We start from the raw sequence: 23982 nt of genomic DNA on the forward strand, positions 1-23982 counted from the left end.
CACCCAGTCAGAGACATAAAACATACAGAGGAGGTTTGGGTGCACCATGTGTAAGAATTAGGACTTTCAATGGGTACATGCTTGCTTGCCTAGTCGCTCAGTCATGTCCGACTCTGCAACCCCATGGACTGTAGCCCACCAGGCTCCTCTGTCCATGGGGATTCTCCAGGCAAGAATACTGGAGTGGGTTGCCAAGCCCTCCTCCAGAGGATCTTCCCAACCCAGGGATTAAACACAGGCCTTCTGCATTGCTGGTGGATTCTTTACCGTCTGAGCCACCAGGGAAGCCTCAAAGACATGGCCATCAGGTTTGTGATGATTGGGTGTTAAGTCACTGTGAAGTGAAGTGTTGGTCACTCAATCTATCTGACTCTTTATGACCCCATGGACTGTAGACCACCAGGCTCCTCTGTCTGAGGAATTCTCCAGGCAAGAATACTGGAGTGGGTTGCCATCCCTTCTCCAGCGGGTCTTCCTGACACAGGGATGGAACCTGGGTCTCCTGCATTGCAGGATTCTTTACTGTTTGAGCAACCTAAGAAGCTCTTTCAGTAGGTATAGAAGACAAAAGTCACTGATCCAGGGTAAGAGATAGAAAACTCTCTTAGCTTAAGTAGGTTAAGTGATGGACCCAAACCTACCTAGTGCACAATAGTCTAAGTCCAGGTTCTCATTCTGTGCTTCCCTAGTTGAAAGAGTAAAGGGTAGTTAGTGATTGATGCTAATTAAATGCTGGTAGTTAGGAACTTCACAGATCTATCTAGAAGGGCACAGGAAAAGAAGTAGCCAAACTGTTATAACTAGAAAGCCACCAAACATGAGCAGGTCTCAGGAATGAGGAAGGAAAGCTTAGAAGGAGGTACAGGTTTTCTTTTTTTGCCTCTGGAACTCTTGAGACAGAATATGATTCTTCTTCTGTCTGAAGAAATTGTTTTACATAACTTCAAAAAAAATTATTCCCTTGGCTTGCACCAAAGAGTGATTTCATAATAGTGGCTACCTCTGAAAAAGAAAGAAAGGGAATGGGGATCAAAAGAGGTAGACAGGGACTTTCAACTAAAACCATAATGTTTAATCTCTTGGAAATACGAAGATTTGAATAAAAACCAAAATGGCACAATTAAGAGTATACAACTTAGCTGATGGGGATAAAAGTGCTTGTTACAGTACCTATTTTTTCTTTAAATACATGAAATACTTCCCAATTAAAAAACATTTTTAAAATTAATAATTTTATCTCCACAGTGAAAGTGGATTTTATTCAACATTCATTAACTGTATGTGAGTTAAATGGTGGCTATGTGCTAGTTACTCTTCAAGACAATACAAACAAGACCCACGAAAGTCATGCCTCCATGGAGATGACATCCTAATCAGGGAAGACAGGAATCAAATAAGGGTGCTGCAGTGAGCATTGTGTGTTACAGGAACAAAAGAGAGGATTATGATAAAGAGAGACCTAGAAACTGTTGATTCTCATGAGGTGGACAGAAGAGGAACATCGCTGAGGAGCTGGCATTTGATCTAGAACATGAATAATAAAAACAAGTCATTCAAAAAATAAGGGAAAGAGTACTTCATGAAGAGCAGTCAGGACATGTAAAGGCCCTGAAGCCTTACAGCATTCTAAGAACCAGGAGCAGCCCAGGCTTGTTAAGGCAGAGTAAGCAATGTGGTGACAGATGCAGTCAGAAAGGTAGGCAGGAGGGCTTTACAGTCATGGCCAGAAGTGCAATGGGCAGCCAGCGGATGGACGGCTGAGAGAGACAGTTTAAGGAAGGGCACAGATAACCTAGAACATTATTATATTATCATCATGGCTAACTAGTATTCAGATTGCTAAATGGCTAATGATTGCAGAAAAGCATGGGAAAAAATAGAGAAACTTGGTAATAGCCTACAGTAATTTAAGCAGGAGATGATACTGGTTTGGAAATAAAACCTGTAGACTATATATATATATGTATATATATATATATATAATTTATATATATTATTTTATATATTATTTTATTATATATTATTATACATATTGTGTTATATATATTATTATTATAATAATGTATTATAAATATTATATAATGTACTATATTGTATTTATTATATATAATATAATATATATACTATTTAAAATATGTTTATGATATATATTTATATTTATAAATATATTATATATATTTATATATATAATGTATTTTATATATATTTATATGATACATATAAAATATATTACAGTATACTGACAAGTACAAAAAGCATATCAAAGAACACTATGATAGTAACATGTCATGTTTGTCCCCAAAATGCACATTGTCTGCATGGAAGAAAGTTGGGAAACATTTATTTAAATGAAGTGGGATTTCAGATGACCTGATTAGATTTTTCTATCTAAATGTTCTATATGTTCTTCCTTTTGTTTCATTGCCCAGACTCTAATGCTGGCTTCTAACCCAGTACTGGGTTAGATTTTCTTTCTGGTGAATCATAATATCCTTCCCATATCTGGTTGTCCTGATAGATGTTTTAGAGAGAGTTCTACTGGCCCTCAGGCTAACTTTGGGTCATTCTCTATAAGTGTCTGATCTGGGGACCTGGGAGAGAGGTGATGGTAGGGTTTCATTTTAAGTATTTCAGGTGTGAGATGTTTATATTTGTTAGGACAGCCATAACAAAGGACCACAGACTGAGTGGCTTAAACAACATATGCTAATTTTCTCACAATTCTGGAGGCTAAAAGTCATCAAGGTGTCGGCAGGGTTGGTTCCTTCTGAGGTCCCTCCTTGGCTTGTAGATGATCATCTTCTCTTTGTGTCTTCATATAAGTGATTTGTTTGTGTGTGACTATGTCCTTCACCTCCCCTTATTAGAACACCAGATATGTTAGACTAGGGCTCACCCTAACAACTTCATTTGAACTTCATTACTTTTTTAAAGAACCTATCTTCAAATACTGTCACATGTGGAGATAATGGGGTCTAGGATTCCATATATGAATTTGGGAGGTAGGGGAAAAGGGGAAAAATTCAACTCAGGACAATGTCCATCCAGGGCGAGATTTTCAGAGGATGTAAGGAATGTGGCTCTGCAGCTGAGCAGAGCACATTGGCCTGTAGGTAAAGATTTGGGGGTCTTTCCTGTATAAGTATCATCACACTCACCCTAGGAGAGCCTGTAGCATCAGAAGAGTCCATGACAGACAAAGGTGCAACAGGGAAACAGCCTGTGAGAGATAGAGGGAAGGCCTGATCCAAGAAGTAGGAGGACAACAAGGAGGGACTGAGGCATGCAAGTTTCAAGAAGGAGAGTGGTCAGCAGTGTCCAACTGTAGGTTCTGAAACCACATCCTACAAATAATCCTTTCAGGACCCCTCATGGACTGCACCTCTACTGTTAGCTCAAGGTCATTACCGTGGCTCCCACTGGCAATAAAATAATTAATCCACCATTTAAGGCTCTGCACAATATGATTCTGCGTGCATAGTTGCTCAGTTGTGTCCGACTCGTTCGGCATTTTTGGGATGTAGCCACCAGGCTACGTGGGATTTTTCAGGTAAGAATACTGGAGTGGGTTATCATTTTCCTCCTCCAGGAACTTTTCCCAACCCAGGGATCAAACACCTGTCTCCTTGTGACTCCTGCATTGCAGCCAGATTCTTTACCTGCAGAGCCATCAGGGAAGCCCACACAACAGGATTCTACTCACTTTTACATGTTATCTCCCTTTAGCAGCCTTCCAAATCATTCAGCATTAATGATACAGAATTGTCCTTACATAAATTTTGCCCAAAATGCAGTGGGCTCTGTCCCTTCTTGCATGTTACCTTCACACCCAGGAATAAGGTTTCCATTATTTTGCTCACTCTAATTCTACCATCCTTCAAAGACAACTCCACCCTTAGCAATTTCTCCATACAAAGTTGATTACTGCGTATGTCTAATCAGTTACACTGGGACTGTGGGCTCTTTAGGGAACTCTTGTCTATGATTTATCCCTGGCACCCCTTGAAGCATGCCATGGTGCCTTGTATATAGCAGGTGCTCAAACAAGGGCTTTTCAAATGAATGAACTGTTGCTGTTTTGTACCAAACCAGATAGAATCCAGCAGTTGACATTTTAAAATGTTGATGCTATTGACTCACCTGTTTGGGGAAGGGATGAGTCTTCTTTGAAGACTTAGCGGCTTTCATATCTGTCAGATGTGTTGTATTCTCTTTAAGGTGATCACTTATTACAAGGAGAAACAGGTATTCAGGATTCTGGTATTTTTGTACAGTTGGATTATGATGTCTGGAAATTAATATTGTTCTGTCCTTTGATATTTACTTCAGGGTCAGTAGAAATGTAACCACCCTCACTCTCTACTCATGTTCAATGTAATCACTTAGCAAGAGGACTAGAGTTGGTACACACTGATTATTTTGAAAACCTGGGAGTGATCTTTTTTTGATACAGTAAATATTTTCCAAATGTATTAATATGTGATAATTATTTATTAATATTTTAATCTTCTTAACATGTTAACATTCTTAACATTTTGTGAGTCTCTGAATATTGAGGATAATATATACATAAAGCTGTAGGCTTGTATTAGAAAATTTTTCTCAATGTTTTATTGTAGTTATATGTACAGATAAGATAAGGTACTGCTTCCTTCAAGAACTTTATTAAAGTCAAATTGTAATTTTATTGTGGATTAAGGATATTAAGGCATTTATTACTGTTAATTCCTTACATATGTTGCTATTTAAAATATTTCCAAACCCATCAACTCAAGTAACAACACTTTGAGATAATCTGGCCAGTGCTACCACCACCATTTTATTTAAAAATAAAGGACATTTTTAAAAAGGACATAAAGAGATTTAGAATATAGAGCAAGTTTTCAGACCCATGAAAGAAACATACCTCTTTTCCTCAATCCCTTGTACTTGCCAAAGACTATATAAACTTCAAATAATTTGATATTGAATTAAATGACCTTTAAGGTCTCTTCTAATTCTGAGATTCTATGAGCCCACAGATAAGCATATTTCTTTAAATAGTCCTTCATATACCAACCTTTGTTTTTTATTAGCTGTAGTGCTTAATGGTTAAGAGCCAGTGATCTGAAATGAATCAGAATCATAATGGTCCAGCTAGAACAATTATAATGATACTTTAGTCAATTTATATAATTTTTCTGAATTTCATTTTTCTCATCTGTAATTTAGGGATAATAATAGTACTTACTTTCCAGAGTTATTATGAAGCTGCAATGAAATAATATCTATAAAGTCCTTAACAAAGTGCTTAGGACATAATAAGCTCTCAATAAACACTAGATGCTATAATTGATGTTGCTGTTATTATTATCACCATTATTAAATTTAAGGATATATTTTTACTTTTAGAACTACATCTTAAGGATATTAAGAATAAACTAGTTAAACATCTTTCCTCTATGAATTTTATATAAACCAGGGTCATGAAATATAGCTAGCCAATTGATCATTCATGTTATAGAATACAGAGTATTTTTTCCTTTTAGCTGTTAGTTAAAAAAAACTTATTGTTCTATGTGGAAGTATATTGATTAACAATGTTGTGACAGTTTCAGATGAACAGCAAAGGGACTCAGAGCCATACATATATACATGTATCCATTCTCCCCCAAAGTGCCCTCCCATCCAGGCTGCCACATAACACTGAGCAGAGTTCCATGTGCTATTCAGTAGGTCCTTGTTGCTCACCCATTTTAAATATAGCAGTGTATACATGTCCACCCCAAACTCTCTAACTACCCCTTCCCCCCCATTCTTCCCCCCTTGGAATCCATAAGTTTGTTTTCTAAGTCTGTGAGTCTCTGTTTTGTAAGTTCATTTGTATCATGAAGACAGAGCATTCTGATGCCCTGAAACCGGAATTCAACCATGAATTAAAATACATGGTCTCTTGACTATAATACAGACAAATTCTCTGGTGGAAATAGTTCACCAAGGATTTATTAAAACTTTCCTATAGACTAAAAAGATTCAGAGCTTTTTCACTCTAAGTAGAAAATACATAGAACCAGAACTTAAACCTCAAAACTTTGATCTTTCTTTATAAAATTCAACAGAATTCCTCTTAAGAAGTGTTAATCCAGTTAAATATTTAGCAAACCTTATTCTCAGCTGCAATGGCTGTCAAATCTTAAATTAGAAAATTTCCTTTTGGTTAGCTCCCATTGGATTCGGCTGCAATATTCCCCGTTACTTGCATTGTAAGATGAGCATTAGCACAAAAGCTTCAGAATCAGTGTTGGAAATCGACAAACCAGAGAAAAGCAAACCATGACAGTCAAAGACAGCGGATTTCCTGTGTGCTCTTAAAAAGAGAAAAGCACTTCTTTGGCTATTAAGAATACAATAAAGAAAAGCTTTAAGATAATGTTTCTATTAAAGACTGAAGGAATAAATATTAAATCCCTACAATAAGGCAAGTATGGAGAAAGAAATGGCAACCCACTCCAGTATTCGTGCCTGCAGAATCCCATGGACAGAGGAGCCTGGTGAGTTAGTCCATAGGGTCACAAAGAGTCGCACACGACTTAGCAACTAAACAACATGAGGCAAATATACACACATACTATCAAGTTTTCTTTACGCAACCTTATAACAAAGGGATATTATTCCTATCAACATAAAATTGTGCAGAGACAAAGAAGTGAGTAGCTTGTGGTCACATAGCTGGTGAAATATAAAAGTAGATTCAAGTCCCAGAACCTAAGACCCCTCAGCTGGGTCAGACTGTTCTTTTTCATGTATTCAGCAAAAGTTTATGGAACTATATGATTTTAAGTTGACTAGGAATCAGATGGAGAAAGAGTGGTGAATGAGACATAGTTCCAACCTGCTGTGACTTTATAGTCCTGGAAGAGAGATAAACAAATGTGCTAAGACAGCAATAAGAAAAGTGGAAAAAGGAAGAAAAAGGGGGGTTACTAACTTAGATCTACTCTCTCATTACAGGTCTCAGGGAAGTTGCATTTTTAAAGAAGCACATAATACAGTATACAGGTTTACAAGTATACACACTGTGAGCATATCAAGATTTAATTCCACTAGCAGGAACTTAGTGGTCCAATCCCCAAGCAGACACCCAGGGCTGATCTCCAGAGATAGTTCTGAATTTTAATCAAAACCTCCAGAGTTCTCAACCTGGTATGGATTTCAGCATGAGGATGAGAAGAATGAGAAGGAAGGGAACTGAATGATTCTACAACTTAAAAAATCAACTCCTCTGTCAGAGATATGTATTAACTTACAATATCCCAGTTAAATTTTAAAGGACACTGTTCTGTTTTGGTTAAAGGAAAGTAAAGATCCACACAACAATGTCAAACATATTAGAGCTAATTGCTTTATACCCTTTCCCACATCAGTGCACCAGCCATGAGCTAGACTAAGGGGGTTAAAGCTATGTTGAAACTAGAGTGAGTTCAAAATATAAAAGCTCACATATAGTTTTCACATCTAGAAATTCTTTCCTTGTCACACTGACACCATCCACAGTCATTATGTCCTCCCTACAATCACTATCCTTTGTGCCACGTTCCTTTACCTGAGCTGGGGCACTGGGATGTTCAACCCTCCTTGTTTATTCATCATCAAACCTTTATCAGGCTTCTATTACGTGCCAGGCAACACTGTGGGCTGGAAATAACAGAAACAGCATAAAGGATCCCATCTTCTCCCACATATATACTAACAGTTTACCGCTTGAGCAAACATACCTGCTTAAGTGGTGGTAGCAAAAGGTAGCTGAAATGGTTGAATTAGCCCAGGAATGGCAAATAAGCTAGGTAAGGAAAATAATTAGGAGCACTAGAGTCAACATTCAATTCTTGATTCCACTTTTAGTTGTTTGACCTTGCAAGTCATTTGTGTCCTCTGTGCCACAGTTTCTCCATCTTAAAAATAATGATAATTCCTAGTACATAACACTGCAAGATGATTTTAAAAGAAAGTGGATATTATCTAGAACAATCCCTGGCACATGATTGGCACTCAATAAATATTGGTGTGTCTTTCTCACCAAGCTGATTAGTAGTTAGGTTGGTTGGGGTTATTTGGATGTAGCCGTGATACGAAGTTAAGAATGCAAAAGGTATATTAGTGACTAACACCTGTAAAAGGAAGCAGGATGGAACAGGGGGAGCCATCTGAATGCCCATCTAGGGGCTCTAGAGCACAGACTGCCCCTTAGAAATGTCCCACAGTGCACACAAATGGTTGGGCCCTTATACCACAGCCTTGCTCAGGGATTAAAAGATTACAGCCTCAGCTCTAAAGCTGAGACAGACACTGAAAGACCAAACAGCAGAAGGCCTCTTGTTCAATCTCTCAGTCGTGTCCAACTCTGCAACCTCATGGACTACAGCACACCAGGCTTCCCTGTCCTTTACTATCTCCCAGAGTTTGTTCAAACTCATGTCCATCAGGTCGATGATGCTATCCAACCATTTCATCCTCTGTTGTCCCCTTCTCCTCCTGCTCTCAATCTTTCTCAGCATCAGGGGCTTTTCCAATTAGTCAACTCTTTGCATCAGGTGGCCAAAGTATTGGAACTTCAGCATCAGCCCTTCCAATGAGTATTCAGAGTTGACTTCCTTTAGGGTTGACTGATTTGATCTTCTTGCTGTTCAAGGGACTCTCAAGAGTCTTCTCCAGCATGACAGTTTGAAAGCATCAGTTCTTCAGCACTCAGCCTTCTTGATGGTCCAACTCTCACAACCATACATGATTACTGAAAAACTGTAGCTTTGACTATGCAGATCTCTGTCAGCAAAGTGATGTCTCTGCTTTTTAATACGCTAGTCTAGGTTGTTAACTAACCGTAATCTCAGCAGCTGGACAGAAAGTCCTTTCCTAAAGGGAGACCTGGGCAGGTATTTTAACATTGGCCACAGCAGTCAGTTTGAGGTGTTGACTCAGAAGGATTCAGAAAAGTGTTAGAATTTAATGGGCAAAGGCAAGTGGTAAATCACAACTGATTAAGGCTTGAGCCGTGGGTCTTGAGCAAGGAGAGGCCCACCCACCAGGAATCTGTCCTACTCAAATCGATTATTTCAAAAGGCTCCTACACCTCTGACAAAATTCCTTCTTCAGCAGTTTCTTTTAGACCCCAAAGATGCCAGAAGACCCTGGCCCCAGGTCTCTGCTGTTCCCTAACATAGTACTAATTAAGCCATGCTCTTTTAAGGGAGGGAAATCTGCCAAGTATCCAGAAGCTCCAGATTCCCAGAATCATACAGCACTAGTGGGCACCCTTAGCTCGGGCTCTGTGTTTCCTTCTCAGAACCTCTCCCAAGGCCAAGAGTTTCTCAAATGCATTCAGACTAGGTCTGAAAGAATGACAGTCTGACTTAGAGCACCACTAATTATTTACACCCCAATCCTATTCCAAAATGGATTTACAGAATCTTCAAAAACAATATCAATAGACTATTTCTTCTAATCAAGGCTTTATCTAAATTAATGATGCACTTGTAAGGGAAACAGAATATAGATAGAGTATAACTGTAGAGAAAGTTTCTGGAAAAGGGGGACTCTGGATGAAAGCAAAATGCTATCAGTGAAGAAAATCAGAGTTATCAGCTCAAACAGGTAATGGATCTTTTAGCACTTAAATGTTTTCTTGTTGTTTTTGAATTGTGCTTTCAGTAGGGGGGAATCTGTGATTTAGTAATAGGGCTCATTTTTGCTGTCCATCGTATTTCACTTATGGTTGAGCACAGTGAGGATCCAGGTGTGTGTTCAGCTGCACCTGGCAGAGAGCAGGAAAGCTGAACAGCTGATGGCAACAGCCAGCTCCATCTCTCACCTGGTGGCAGCCACCTGCAGGGGGGTAAATCTCCTAGGAAGAAACCAAAAGTCTCAGTTGCAACTTCAAAGTCTTAAACTTCAGAACTCTAAGTGCACAAAAAACTAAAACAACCTCTGATGTTGATACCTGAATTTGGGATTTAAAACATTTTCAAATTTTTAAAAATATTTCTTCATGAAGCATAGTTGGTGGTCATGAACAGGGCCTAGAATGGAACTGATTTCTGTTTCATAAATGCAGAAAATAAGGCAAAGCTGTCTTCCATCCTGGAAGTTCACAAAGCAGATTTATCAAGTTTAAGACCTACAGTCCTCACACACTACATGTTGGTTTTAATGTCCTCTCTGTGATTCCAAATCATGGAATCATCACTCATTTCCTACTTAACCACCACTTCCATCTCCCTTAACATCATCAGCTTCGACAACATCAGCCCTTGATCCTTGTTACCAGAAGTTCAACAGAAACACTCACCAGGACCCCTGGTTGGAGCTTCATCTTTCACCTCACCTTGGAATTTAGACTGCAACTCATTTTGAAAGTCAAGAATGTAAGTGATCCAGAGGTGAACCTTGGGACCATTCCAACTGGATTGGGAATGCGATTCCTCCAAAATGCCACAGCCGTGGCCAGAGACACCTTTCTCATTTCCAGGAAACAAAGTCCCAGAGAATACTCCGTGACTCATCCTCAACAGCTGTTTCAAGGGCACTGAGTTCTGCAGGCTGAAGAGGTGGGGGTCTGTCTTTTCTCATTTATTTGACAGAATTTTTCATAGTCAAATGCCAGGAGAAAAGAAAATTACAGTCATAGCTCTTAAGAACCTCCTAAAGAAACATAGGGTTGGCCTTCAGCCAATTTTGATATCAGAAAGTTAGCTTTAAGGCTCTCCAGTTTGATTTTGTAACAATCCTCTTGCTCTGTGATGCTGCTGATTATCATACTGCAACTTTCCCCTAACTTATATAACCATGAGGGTGTGTGTGTATGTGTGCATGTGTGCACGCACGCACAGTCATATCTGACTCTTTGTGACCCCATAGACTGTAGCCCACCAGGCTTCTTTGTCTGTGGGATTATCCTGGCAAGAATACTGGAGTGGGTTGCCATTTCCTCCTCCAGGGGAATCTTCACAACCCAGGAACTGAGCCTGTGTCTCCTGCTTGGCACACAGACTCTTTACCATGAGCCACCTGAGAAGCCCATATAACCATGTACCTATCAGGAAATATCTGTGAGCATCTGAGAAGGGTCCTATGACTCTAGCTGGGACTAGTTGCTCCCTTTTCTGTTATCTTATTGCAACATACTGTAGCCCAAATCATACTGCAGTATTGCCTATGATCCATATATTGATCTATCTTGATAGACTGTAAGATCCCTAAAGTAAGGCACCAAGGATTACTCATCTTTACCTAGCACATAGGAAGCTAGTTGAATATTAAAAATCTAAAGATTTCTTCATTAAAACAGATATCCTTTTACTCACATTTTAAAATAAGGAAATCAGATGAGCCAAAGAAATGCAAATAAGAAAAAGTTCAACCTTACTAGTAGTTAAGAAAATATAAACAAATTACAATTTTCTGAGTTGCAAGCCATCAAATATACCACCCCCACCCCACACACACACAAATCTTCTTTTAGGATTTTCAATATAAATTGCCAGCAGCGTAAGGTTCTTGTTACTATAACCTCATCAACTTTGTGTGTGTATGTATGTGTATTTATATACATGTGTGTGTATGTGTATATCATGTTTGAGAACATTTGCCCTTTAATTTGCAATTGAAATCAGTTTCTTTAAGTATGTTCGTTACAAGCTGTCAATAGTGAGGACGCTGCGGGCACCTGAGTATTGGTTCCCACCTCAGGCCTTGCTTCTGTGCTCAAGTCACCGATGAGTACTCTGTCCTAAATGGCAACCTCAGGGTCAAGTGTCAGCAGTCTCAGGCCTAGAAGCAGTTGCATATTCCAATGACTGTGCCCAGACCTAATGGGCAGTACCTGAGAAGTGACATCAGCCATTTGCCCAATGTGTACTAACAACTCAGGGCTGGTTTCTGCCACAGGCCCTTCCTCCCCAAACCTATGTTCTGAGGAAGAACCAAGGCCCTGCTCCCTAAGGGTTGTAATGCAGGAAGGAACAGAGATGCCTCTTTAGGCTACTTTATAGCTTATACCAGTGAAACTGAAGCTCAAGTCAATCTGAACTAGTCCATAGGCCTCCCTCACCTCCTCACTATAGAGAGTCAGGCCCTCCAACATGGCTGTTGTCTTGCTCTCTGTACATCCCCCTACTTGACCAGGCCCTGCTTCACTCACATGACTATCCATCCTCTTAATTATAGGGCTTCATTAGTGACTGATAAGTGATTAGCCCACCTGATGTCCATTCCCCCTATAAATGGTAGCCTTCCTCTCCCCCAGAATAGTGAAGGCTACTGTCATGTCTTGCTCACTCTCTGCTGCACACAGTGAGGGTGTCGCTCCAGGCCCTTGCTTCACACTGATGAGATTCCCTGTCCACTAAACCACTGGTGTCTCTGTCACTGTCTAGGTTCTTTCTTCGGTTTCCAGGCTGGGCAACTATAAGGCATGCAGGCCTGTGGGGTGTCACGCAACAATATATATATACATATATATGTCCCCTATTCTCCTAATCCTACCTCTAGAAATCTGACCTTAGAAAAAAAATCAGATACAGATGAATAATACTATGATATACTGGAAGTATTGCTTGTAACAGTGAAAGAAAACAATGGAAGTGGCTTATCCAAGTTTCTGTAGCAAAGTGGTTGTTAGATCAACCAAGTTCATCCAACAATTGAAAACAAATTTCATAAGGATATCTAATGACATGAATGAAAGCAAATGATAAAGTACTAAGGGGAAACTACAGGAAAAAAAAACATTATTTTAAAAAGAGGAGAGCAGTCAACAGGAAAAATGATATACAAATGTCATGGAAGATAAAGTGAATATTAATAGCATATTGCTTTGGCAACTTAAGTCAAATTTATTCTCAGCAAAAGTATTTCTTTGTCTATATCTTTAAAAACAGCCAGTTGCTTTTCTGAGTGTTTAATTTAACCAGCTCTTGGGCTCTCTGAGAGCTAGCAGCAGAAGAAAATGCACAATGATGGAGTCAGATATGGGTTTAAGGTCTCAATTCCACCACACATTACATATGAGACCCTGAAGCCAATACTTAAACTTTGATCCTCAGTTTTCTTATCTTTAAAATGAGCATAATAGTTGTAAAGAGTCTATCTAGCAGAGTAACTAGCAAATACTGATAATCTTTTCATTTCCATTTCTTGCATATTAAAATCTATTTATAGTTATCTGTCCCACAGTTTCTGCTAACTGGCTATCAACCAGGTGAAACTAATCCTTGACCATAGTTGACAGGCTAACTGATCCTGGAGGAAACTCATTTATAAACAAATAAGATTCAATCAAAATTTCTCATCTGAAAATCCAAATAATAGGGGAAAGTTTCAGTAATTGGAAGAGGAGCTATCATTGGAAAGAAGTGGAGCTAAAACATCAGAATATAGACTTGAAGCTGAGAACTGTTGAAAGCCCATTAAGAGAGAAGAGGAGCAGCAGACATGAAAAGAAAGAAGAGTGACTATAGTTTACTGTAGCAACTTATCACAGGCTTCTCAGGCATGCCAGCCCACGGTCAGGCTGGGCATGGCTGGGAGCTTCTGCAGAGCTTTTCTCCCCTACAGGCCTAGTGATCCCTTAAACTGGTGGAACCTCACGTTGAGGTCTGCCCATCTTGGAGCCTGTTAGAAATGGAGAAGTTCAGGCTCCACCCGAGGGAGAATTCTCAACCAGATTCCAAGTGATTCTGATTCACATTAAAGTTTGAGAAGCACTGATACAGGCCACTTCCCATTCTGGCACTTAAACTTACTGTACAAAATTCAGTCCTCCAGCTGTCTCTTCTCCACTGCAGTGACTTCAGAGGCCAAAAATTTCAGGTCACAAAGCTACAAAACAGAGGTCAAAAGCACAACATAAGTTAAAAAAAAAAAAATCTGAGTTAAGGCACCAAGATTTGGGAGACTGCCTCTTGCAGCAACTACTCCTAATGACCCTGATTTTCAGTAAGATATCCGGGCTAGCTTGGGTAGATATGTTTTTTGCAACCAAAACTTTCCCCACAACAGTGGTTCTCAAACAAGAGTGCATCGGAATTACCTGAAGGGCTGCTTAAAACAAATTGCCAGGGCTCACCCCCGAGGGTTTTTTAGTTAGAAGGGCAAGGGTGAAGCAAAATAATTTGCATTTCTGACAAGTTCCCCCAGCAGTGCTGATGCTCGCTGACCCTGAGAGCACATTTGAGAGCCACCAGGTTACAATTCCACTGTTAGAAGCTCTCCACTGCTATACAGTTCAATTCAGACAGGAGCCTGCAAACCATCACCCGTGGGCCAATTCCGACCCACTGCTAGTTTTCACAAATAAAGCTTTATTGGAACTTTGGGACATAGCCGTCTCTTAGCATCTATGGCTGCTTCCTCATGACAAAGGCAGAGTTGAATCACTGCAATAGAAACCATATGGCCTAGTGCTATGGACTGAACGTTTGTACATTAGTTTAGGGCTAATCCACTAAACTGGTTGGGTGGCACTTGTAATACTCTCTATACAAACTTATATGTTGATATAATCACCAAAGTCGTGGTATTAGGAGGCGAGGCCTTTGGGCGATCTTTTGGTCATGAGAGTGGAGCCCTCATGAATGGAATTAGTGCAATTATAATGCCACTTATAAAAACCTCACAGAGCTTCCTTACCCCTTCTGCCATATCAGAACACAGAGAGAAGATAGCTGTCTATGAACCAGAAAGCAGGTTCTCACCAGACACCAAATCTACTGATTCCTTAGTCCTGCATTTCTAGGAGCCTCCCAAACTGAGAAATCTGTTTATAAGCTACTCAATCTGTCATATTTTGTCACAGCAGCCCAAATGGACTGACATCCACAAACCTAAAATATTGACTACCCGGCCCTTTTACTGAAAAGACTACTGACATCGGTATAGACCACAGTGAAACTGTTTTTCTTATATTAATACTATCCTGCAACTGCAGAATATTGATTTACTTGAGTATACTCATTTATCATTCTCTACTTCTACCATGCCATTTTCCACTTTAACAACAACCGCAAGAAAATTCTTTGAGAACTGGTATTTGCTATTACTATTAGTTCCTAAGAGTGTTTTTTGGGCTTCCCAGGTGGCGCAGTGGTAAAGAATCTATCTGCCAAATGCAGGAGATGTAAGAGATGGGGGTTCAATCCCTGAATCAGGAAGATCCCCTGGAGGAGGAAAGGGCAACCCACTCTAGTATTCTTGCCTGGAAAATTCCACAGACAGAGGAGCCTGGAGGGCTACAGTCCATGGGTCGCATAGAGTCTGATACGACTGGGCAACAGAGCACACATAAGAGCATTTGTTATCAAGTTTCTTCAATATGGAACCAAAAGATTCTGGGGAAGCAATAGGATTTTCAAAGAACTTCTTGTGTGAAAGCTGGGAAAGTCAGGGTTGTTTTTAGTATATCTGGAAGAATGTGAGGTGGAAGGGGTGTTGCACGAATGAAAACCAGGCTTTTTCCAATGCTATGAACACTCTCATGGTTACCTCTTGATTACCTACATGCCTGAGTTACAAATAAAAATGGGCCTCTGTGTCTTTCATCACTTTAGGGTCAACTTAGTTTATTAAAATTAAACTGCCTGTCGTCTTCCAGAATGGTACATATGCCTATAATATATGCTCTTTCCACCCACTTCAAAAGCCCTATGACCCATTAAGAAAAAAGCAAACCCTTAAATGTGCCAACCCACACACACAAAGGTACTGTCTCTCTTTTAAAAAAAACTATTCTTTCAGGCTTGTGCCTTTTAAAATAGTAGTGTCTGCAGAAATGTCACATCAAAAGAAACTGCCAGAGGTAGAAGCACTTAACTGAAACTGCTTTTATTAGAATATTGGAAGAAATCTGCTGGCCTAAGAAAGGGAAAAGGACTGATACTGAATAAAAATATCATGGTGCCAAAGGGAGATTTTTTATATTAAAAAAAAATCCCACCTCATATTTTAAAATCTAAATGAGAAGATTCTCTGACTATAACCAGTTTCTTTTTGTTTTTAAAAATAATAGCCATTTCTGAATCTGCCCCAGAATTCTGATCCCTAAATGAAGCTTAGAGCTAACCCCTTAAGTTAGTTAGCCGGCACATATACTAGTCTCTAAAGTCAGTGTCTACTACACAGTTGTCAACCATGTCAATCTCCCTCATACCCCTTTCAGAGCTACTCACACCAGAGCTCTTAGTAGGCACTGTACCCCAACTTGTCTCTGGGCTATGCACAGACTCGTCCCTTTATTTGCAAAGCCTTAAATCCAATGTTTTGATTAATCCTCATTTTACTACCTTAGGACTCACCATGTGCCAGGATTTTAATGGCCCATATCCTCCTCCCTTACCTACCACCTCAGGAAGACTCCTAACCCTCACCCCCTCCAAAGTGCCCCCAACTTTTTAGGAAGTTTAGGCACAAAGGGGTGCCTCACATGCCCATAGAATGGGCATCCAGCTTCATCCTTTACCTAGTGTCTGCCATGTTTTCTCAGGCTCTGGATCCCTGTGTCTAGGGCTTGAGAGCAGTTCCCACTGCAGGTGATGCCAACTGTATGAATGCTAAAGTTCTAGCCAAGGATACTGTTGCTGAACCTGCTAAAATGGGAAAGACAGGGATGCTGGCTTCCCTTAAATGCTCCTCTTCCTCTAACTCTACACCACACTTTGTCATGTGGCACCAAAGAAAATATCTGTCATCTTCCTGGCATACTATGTGCACACTCAGTCACTCAATTGTGTCCGGCTCTTTGCGACCCCTTACTGTAGCCCATCAGGCTCCTGTGTCCATGAGATTTCCCAGGCAAGAATACTGGGGTGGGTTGCAAATTCCTCCTCCAGGGGATCTTCCCAACCCAGGAAGATTGAATCCCCATGTCCTGTGTCTCCTGCATTGCAGGCAGATTCTTTACCACCAAGCCATCAGGGAAGCCTCCATCTTTCTGGAACAAGTCCCCAAACAAGAACTCATACTTCTTTCTCCAACAATATGCAACAGTTCTTCCTCCTCAGGACAGTCTAAAATCTAGTCATTTAAAAACATACATCCTCAAGTTCCCATTTTACTGGTTTCCCCACTCTCTCCCAGATCAAGGCCAAACATATCTTTTTTCCATGGCTCCTCCATAGTTATATTTTGGTGTTTTCAAATTTAAAATTTTACAGATTTTCAAATTGTAAGCCAAACATTCCTTTCTTGTCTCTGACAGCCTCACACTGACACATTATGCCAAAAGACCCTTTTCCTACCAGCATCAAGAAGGAAAATTAGGGAAATGGAAACGGGAAATCCCTCACATCACGTGTATGTTTGTCAAACTAAAAGGTTCTGCCCCAAAAATGAATTAAAATCTCCATCTTTCTAGAAGACAATAACCTGTAGTTTTAAAATCGCAACTTCCCCAGTTTTGAGGTTTCTGCGATCTTAGGGCCAAGACTTAATCTCAGGTTCATCTCCAGGTACCAGAGGCATCCCCCACCCTCTTCAGACTCTATAAAAGCAGGTTTCCTCAGCATTTGGCTAAGAATGGGAGCTCTGTCCTGAGATAATGACTCTGACCACAGGTATTAGTGAGATGCATTCAGTTTCAGGCAATGAAGACCCAAAATAATAGTGGCCTAAACAAGACAGAGATTGTATTCCCTTCTTTGTAAAATTTTGAAGTTTGGTAGTCTAGGGCTGGAACTGTTCTGGAAGTCCTCAGCAACTCATACGTTTCTGGGTCACTGTACCACCAACTCTAAAGTATAGCCTTTGCACTCTTACTCCAAAATGACCCAAATTATAAGGAACTGGATGGAGGAAGGATGAAAAAACAGAAGGAGGAAAAGCTGCTTGCTACCTGTCACCTGAAGTTACTGAAGACTGCCACACATTTTACTTGTGTATCTTTTTGTTCAGAACATGGCCAATCCTGGCTGCAACAGGCACTCTATTCTTTGTTCTAGGCAGACACATACCCAGCTACCAAATCTATTCATGTGGGAGACCAGAAAGGGGATGGATATCAGGGACAAATAGAAGTCCTTGTCATAGTGTGCTCCTGAAATCACTCTTTCTCTGTGCTAAAAATAAACCCGGAGTCACTTAAAATAGAATGCTTTGTAGTCCCTGTTTTTATAAAAAGTTGACCTATGAGTCCAAATTCTGCCACTCAGTGTAACTGTAGGTAAGTCACTCAGCAGTTTCTTTCCCTTTCACCTTAAAAGATTGTTATTCTGAGGAATGAGTGGGAATAAACTGAGAAAATAAAGGTGAAAGTAATTTTTGAAATGTGATATAAATAACTCAAGGCAAAGTAGGATTCAAGCAATAAATTATCTTTTGTATTCTTTAAACATATGTCTCTCATTCAAATTATCTCCATTCTTCGTTTAGGTTTCTTAATGAAATGTAGCAGATAGATGTCAAGAGAGCAAAGGACCAGAAACAAAGGCATGTTGCTTTGATACCAAGTGATTCAGATAGGGTCATTTGTATACTGAGAAAGAAAAGGAAATTCTCTAGAAATTGCCAATATTTATGAAAACTCACACCATTAACCTGGTCTCTCAACTTTGTGCATGGATGCATGCTTAGTGGCTCAGTCGTGTCTGACTCCTTGCGACCCCATGGATTGTAGCCCCCACCAGGCTCCTCTGTCCATGGGGATGCTCCAGGCAAGAATACTGGAGTGGGTTGCCATGCCCTCTTCCAGGGGATCTTCCCAACCCAGTGATTGAACCCAGGTCTCCCACATTGCAGGCAGATTCTTCACTGTCTGAGCCACCAGGGAAGCCCAAGAATACTGGAGTGCGTAGCTATCCCTTCTCCAGGGGATCTTCCCGACCCAGGAATCGAACTGGGGTCTCCTGCACTGCCAGCAGATTCTTTACCAGCTGAGCTACCAGGAAAGCCTCTCTCAACTGCCTACCTATATTTACTTATTATTAGATATGGTATTGGATCTATCATACAGAAGTTATTATTCCTCAGACAAATACTAGGTTCTAGCAATCTGCCTTGCCAAGGAAGCTACCCTAGACATTTAGAACAAATAGGCTATAAAATCAGCTGGTGTTTTTAAAATACTTTTCTAAAGCGTTTAGTTTTGCTGATACTGTTGTTATTTCTGTTGTTGTCTGTTGAAAAGCGATGGAGACGGACTGTCTGGAAAGCACCTAGGAATTCTAAACTCCTTCAAAGAAGGAAACAAACGAAGGCAAAGGGAGCCTTGTTAGCGGTAACTTAGATAGACGCTATGGTTTTGCCCCACTCTGCTGGAGAAACAGAGCATGGGGGACGAGGAGGGTGTTGTTGAAAGTTTTGGGAAAGCAAGGACAATTCTGAAAATCATGTTAGAACAGATTCCAGACTTCAGCTCTATGTTTTTATCCTCTTCCTTTGGTTTGGCATCATACAAAGTCAAGCTGACTGTTATACCTTCTAGGTAACCTGATAAAATACTTCCTAGTCAGAAAAGACTGGGTTGTGTGTATGTTTGCTCAGTCATGTCTGACTCTGTGACCCCATGGAGCGTAGCCCACCAGATTCCTCTGTCCATGGAATTTTCCAGGCAAGAATACTGGATGGGTTGCGTTTCCTACTCCAGGGGATCTTCCCAACCCTGGGATCAAGTCTGTATCTCTTGGGCATCCTGCATTGGCAGGTGGATTCTTTACCACTGCACCACCTGGGAAACCCCAGGGTGAGTTACGGTGCACCAACAAAAGAACCTCAAATTCTCAATGATGTCACACAATAAAGGTTAATTTCTTTCCCATGCTACGGATCTAGCATAAATTAGAAGAGACTGTGCTCTACACATCTGTCCAAGGACACAGGCTGTCAGAGTCTCTAGTAACTTCTGGGTACATTACCAGGAAGAGAAAGCCTCTGTTGTACCCACAGAAAGGAGAGAGAGCACTGGAGAGTCATCCAAGAGATTTTTACCACCTCAGCCCACAAATAATACAATTCACTTCTGCTCATAGTCCACTGAACAGAATTGGTCACATGGCCCCAAACTAAGTGAAAAGAAGCCAGATAATGTGAGCAAGTACATGGAATATTGGCTATTTTTCTATGCCATGGTAATGGTTGAAATACTTCCTGCCTCGTTTATTCTTCATGCTTTCTATAAATGACAGGTTTTATTTTGAAGAACTTTCTTCTTTTGTAGAAGGTAAGACAATATCTTGGCCTTCCGATATGATTCCCTCTATACACACACAGTGAAGGCATAAAAATTTATTCTAAAGGTCATGAAGGTACACGTATATTTAAGTCTGAAGTGTGTTCCAATAAGAGTGGCTGATAGAACAATATAATAGGCAAAAGCACAGGCCCTAGACAACTTGGGTTTGAATTTCATTTCCCCCATTTACCAGCCACATGAAACTCCAATACTTTGACTACCTGATGCAAAGAACTGACTCATTTGAAAAGACCCTCATGCTGGGAAAGAGTGAAGGTGGGAGAAAGGGACGACAGAGGATGAGATGGTTGGATGGCATCACCAACTCAATAGACATGAGTTTGAGTAAACTCTGGGAGTTGGTGATAGACACGGCGGCCTGGCATGCTGCAGTCCATAGGGTTACAAAGAGTCAGACACGACTGAGCGACTGAAATGAACTGAACTGAACTTGGTAAAGATATCTGAACTTCTATGTCAAATAGAAAGTTTTCTCATCTCTAAAATAAAGATGATTATAGCATTTATTTTGTGGTTCCTGTAAAGATTAAATTAATTAAACTGGTGTATATAAAATATTTACCACCAAGCTTAGTACATGTTCAGTGAAATTTAACTCATTGTTTAGTGTCCTGGCTTCTTATTTCATCGATTCAGTTTCAGGCTCTAGTCTCCTAACATGTCTCCTTGGATTAATGATTCATTGTACAGTTTCCATACCTTTCTCCTCTCTCTTCTTTCTAAGTCTCTGCTTTTTCTAATCTCCCCAGTTGCTGGTTCTCTTTTCTCCCGTATCAAATGGCACCTCTCTAAAATTAATACACACACACAGTGTTAATGCAGAGCAGTGACAATGCCTTTTAGTTCCCGTGCTTCTCCTCCACTGGCCCAATCTGTCTGGCAAACAGTTCTGTGACTGAAGGAAGGACACCAGGAACCCCGAAGTCTCCTTGCCTGGTCTGCACTTGAAGCTCTGTTGCTTATTTACTGTGACATTGGATGTCTTAATACACTGCTCTGACCCTCATTTCTTTATTTATAAATGTACATATAATATTAATATGTAATTCATTAAGCTGCTGATATATGCATTTAGTACAGCGATTGGTATAGAATAAGTGCTCAATAAATGTGCTCTGTAAAAGAGGACAACAGGACTTAAAGGACATGCATGAGCTTAAGGAAGCTGTGAGAACATAAACTATCATGTCAGTGTTTTCTATGCATGTCTATATTTATATGTGTGTTTGTATGCACACATATATGTATGCATACAAAGGTGCTCTTTCCCAAAACAAAAAGATGCGAAAACAGCTAGAATCAGCATTTTGTGCTAGGGGTAACTGCTGACCCATCACTAGATTACTATCCTTTCAGCACAGGTCTCATCAAGCATCATATATTGTTACTTACTGAGATGTACATCCCATTCTTAGTGCATTATGCTTTAGTTTCTAGAAAGCTGCCAACTATCATCAAAACAAAAATAAAATGCATAAGTATTTACTGGATGCTTACTCTATGCAAGATACGACTGCTGTAAAGCTGATGAAATATTTTTAGCTTCATGCATTATCAGTTGACTGATACCAAAGGTACTGACTTCTTACTGGAACATTATCATGGAATAGTGAGTGTCATTTCTGTTTTTAAAAGAGTTCCTATCAGGAGAGCTCTATACTATTTTGTTCTGTTTTGCTGAGGAAAAGAAAATGCAACAGAGATGAACATTAGATTTTGTTTTGTTGTTCACAGTATGGTACTATCTTGTTTGATGAAATGAATTAGATTTCCATCTGACTGCTCCTGTGGATGAGAACAAGAAGTTTACCTGCTAATATGAAGACTGACCCTACTAACCCCTTTGCTGAAAAATATAAAATATACATTGTTGTGTCTTTATATTAATAAACATTGGCAACCAGTGGATTTCAGTTTATTATTTTTTCAGAGTTTTTCCAATTGATCTAGCCTGGCAATATTTAATGTACAAGGGCCAGGCATGAGACCAGTAAGCAAGTCTTGTGACCTCTGAAAATTTACTCATTAGTCAGCAAGTTCTATACTAGTGCTATGCAATAGAAATATGTGATTCACTCACATGATTTAAAATTTTCTAGTAACCACATCTTACAACAAAGTACTTTTAAAGTAAAAGAAATAGGTGAGATTGACTTAATGACATATTTAGCTAAAATAATGTCATTTCAATGTAATCAATAAAAAAACCATTGAGATAGCTTGCATGCACTCTTATTTTGTCTCTGAAATCCAGTGGGCATTTTCCACTTACAGTATATCTTAATTTGAACCACCTGCATTTCAACTGCTTAATGGCCACACATGGCTGGTGGCTGCTATACTTAGACAGTGCAGTTCACCTCAGTCGTGTCCAGCTCTTTGCGACCCATGGACTGCAGCATGCTGGGCTTCTCTGTCCATCACCAACTCCTGAAGCTTACTCAAACTCATGTCCATCGAGTCGGTGATACCATCCAACCATCTCATCCTCTGTCGTCCCCTTCTCCTCCTGCCTTCTATCTTTCCCAGCATCAGACTCTTTTCCAATGAGTCAGTTCTTTGTATCAGGAGGCCAAAGTATTGGAGCTTCAGCATCAGTGCTTCCAATGAATATTCAGGACTGATTTATCTTGCAGTCGAAGGGACTCTCAAGAGTCTTCTCCAATACCACAGTTCAAAAGCATCAATTCTGGACAGTTCAGTGCTATACTATTGTTGTAATCTGCTAGGATAAAAACTTAATAAAAATTTAGCACTATATATGGAATTATTACATCATATATATTACTTTGTAATTTAAATAAAGGAAACAAATTCAAATGGCTAAAACAAATTTAGATTAAAATTTTAATATATTAAACATTTTTAAAAATTTTACATTATAAATCATTTATCACGTGGCCAGAAGAGAAGGAGGAAAAGAATACTAGACCATAGAAGGAGCAAGTTGAGATATGAGCACAAAGGTACTTCCCTGGTGGCCCAGTAGTTATGCATCTGCCTTGAAATACAGGGAACATGGGTTCAATTCCTGGTCAGGGAACTAAGATCCCACATGCCACAGGGCAACTAAGCCTGTGCACCACAACTACAGAGTCTGCATGCCACAACTAGGACCCAAAATAAATAAAACATTTTTTAAAAAAGGATATGAGGAAGGTACTTAATTTCCTATTTTTAAACACAACCATAAAGGAATGGCTTGGAAAAAAAAATCTGCATAAGGGAAAAAAGGATGTAGTCATTGAGTCTATACAGAGGTAGAAATTCTAAGGATGCTCGTACAGTTGTGGACAGTGGTTCACCAGAATTCATGAGAGAAGCCTGCTGTTCATTTAAAATACAAAGTGATGAGTGTTAACATTGAGAAACGTATTGAGAACTAAGGAAACAAAACAAAGTACTGGGAGGAGTATTAAATATTGAATAGCTTAGATGAAAAGATGAGAAATGTATCTCAGGCTCTTATTTTTCTTTCAAATAAGAGAGGAAAAAAATACATGTGATTTTGGGAAATGGGGAGGTGTCTCAAGTGGAGAAAGTAAGAATCTGACATAAAGTCTCCTTAGTCAACATTCTGTTAAATATTGAGTTAATATAATAACAGGGCTAGAAATAAAGATGGGTGTTATCACTCAGTCTCCAACCAGGAAAACTGAAACCACTCCTAATGTGTAAAACAGAGGGAATTTAATCCAGGGAATGCCTTGTCCAAGTGTTAGAATTACAGAGAAACCAGACAGGAGAAAGGATAGGACTCAAAGGTCAGC

General features: G+C 39.8%; 1 protein-coding gene across 1 annotated transcript in view; it reads right to left on the bottom strand.

Annotated features, from left to right (window-relative positions):
* The window catches only part of KCNA4 (potassium voltage-gated channel subfamily A member 4), a 225808-nt gene that overhangs the window by 195587 nt on the left and 6239 nt on the right, over nt 1-23982 (bottom strand). Inside the window, exon 2 of the mRNA XM_043908432.1 lies at nt 13776-13851. The gene's annotated coding sequence lies outside the window, so the exon portion shown is untranslated. The remainder of the gene's footprint in view (nt 1-13775; nt 13852-23982) is intronic.

Source organism: Cervus elaphus, chromosome 1 (genome assembly GCF_910594005.1).
Source record: "Cervus elaphus chromosome 1, mCerEla1.1, whole genome shotgun sequence".
In the NCBI taxonomy this organism is placed as follows: domain Eukaryota; kingdom Metazoa; phylum Chordata; class Mammalia; order Artiodactyla; family Cervidae; genus Cervus; species Cervus elaphus.